We start from the raw sequence: 1650 nt of genomic DNA, 5'->3' as shown, positions 1-1650 counted from the left end.
GATTTATTGTCAAGGTTTGGTTTTAAGGTTTTTGTGAGGACCCAAAAGCAGACCTTGGCATTGGTTTCCCAGCTCTAGCCCAGAGCTGCTTGGAGGTTGTCAGAGGATCTTCAGGGTTTGGCTCTGAGGGTCGGCTCGGCTGGTTAGCTCTTCCAGAGCTTTCACGGGGGAAGCACGAGTTTCCAACTGGAACAACACTGCGGCGTTGAGGCAAGGTCTGAAGACAGCTTATGTAGTGGATCCTCTGATGATCTTGATGAGCTGCACCTGTGCAGGAGGCTCCCTCAGAGGATCCACGGCGGACTCTGCTGGAGAAAGATGGGATTTTCTCCAGCTCCCAACAGTCTGAGACTGTTTTGCTGCAAGATTGTTATATTGGTGGCTTGGAGATATGACCACTATTCATAGTTGTTTTGGAATTTATTCACTGGATAGAGCACCATGCAGAAAATCCTTTCTATCAGTCTGCCAAAGCAAATTATTCAATCTTTCTCTGTTGTAGAGGCCTTTGAAGATGACTTTTTGTAGATGTAGTGCTGTTATTACTGCATTTAGTTTCCTCTGTCAATATTATTTTATGATAAACCTGCAGATTAATATTTGACCTACAAATATTGTGATGGAATGTTCTGAAGCCATAAATGTGACAAACAACTGGGTGCTGTTCTGTTGATGCCCTGTGAAGAGAGATCATAACCTACATTGATGGCAAAAGGTGTGTTGGAAACAAACAAAACTTACACTTACACTTACACACTTGCACTACTAATGTATGCATATAGTTTTCTTCAGTTCTTGCTTTTTTTTAGTTAACTAATATCATTCTACTTAGGTACCTTCTGGGTAGGATTCAAATTTAGCTGAAAAGAATCACTCACACCTTTCATTTATACAGGGAGTGGCGGACTAGTGTTTAGCACATACAGATTGTAATCCTGAAGTTCTAAGTTCAAGCCCCACTCCCACAGACTGCCACTTTGGTTCTGTGAGTAGGACCCTTAACCCCACACTGCTCCCTGGAGGACCCATGATGGCAGCCCACTGGAAAATGGGGGTTTCTGTAGTGTTGTGGTCATCACGTTTACCTCACACGCAAAAGGTCCCAGTTTCGAAACCTGGCAGAAACAGTTTTTGGTGTTAAATACCCGTTGTGAAAGAGTTGTAAGCATCCACCCTAGGTGTGTGCTCAAAAACCACCATTTTTTCAAACCTTTTTATTTTTACCATTGGACACCAGCCATCACGGTCAGCAAAACTGACTCTTGAAAAAAACATGTCAACCAAAATAGATTTTCATGTTTCATGTTTTAGGGCATTTCGTATTTCATTGTAGTATGTGGTGAAATGGCAAACATGCAAATAATTGACAATAACTTTGTCTTGAATCTACCGTAACTAACCCATGTAAAGAAATCCACACACTAGAGGCTGGATACAATAGAGAAAATATGTATCGTCCCAATTGTGGGATATGTGTTTTATTTTCACCAACAGATTACTGGCTAGCTTACAACAGTACCAGTCAATCCTCTACACATTCTAACGGGCTTATTCAGGTCCAGTGCAATGTGCAGAAACTCCACATTGGTATTCCTTGTCTGAATTTTCCATTAATCCTTACCCATACTTGTCTTTCCATCCATTGTAGAA

The 1650-nt window shown here is 41.6% G+C and overlaps 1 non-coding gene across 1 annotated transcript; it reads left to right on the top strand.

The window, feature by feature from the left end:
* Positions 1–1054: 1054 nt before the first annotated feature.
* trnav-cac lies at positions 1055–1127 on the top strand. Its single transcript has one exon. It is a non-coding gene; the product is annotated as a tRNA-Val (tRNA).
* Positions 1128–1650: the final 523 nt, after the last annotated feature.

The sequence above is a fragment of the Cyprinodon variegatus genome, unplaced genomic scaffold, assembly GCF_000732505.1.
Source record: "Cyprinodon variegatus isolate N-32 unplaced genomic scaffold, C_variegatus-1.0 Scaffold102, whole genome shotgun sequence".
Lineage (NCBI taxonomy): Eukaryota > Metazoa > Chordata > Actinopteri > Cyprinodontiformes > Cyprinodontidae > Cyprinodon > Cyprinodon variegatus.
Note: the sequence above shows the minus strand (reverse complement) of the source record. Positions and strands in the feature narration are given on the sequence as shown.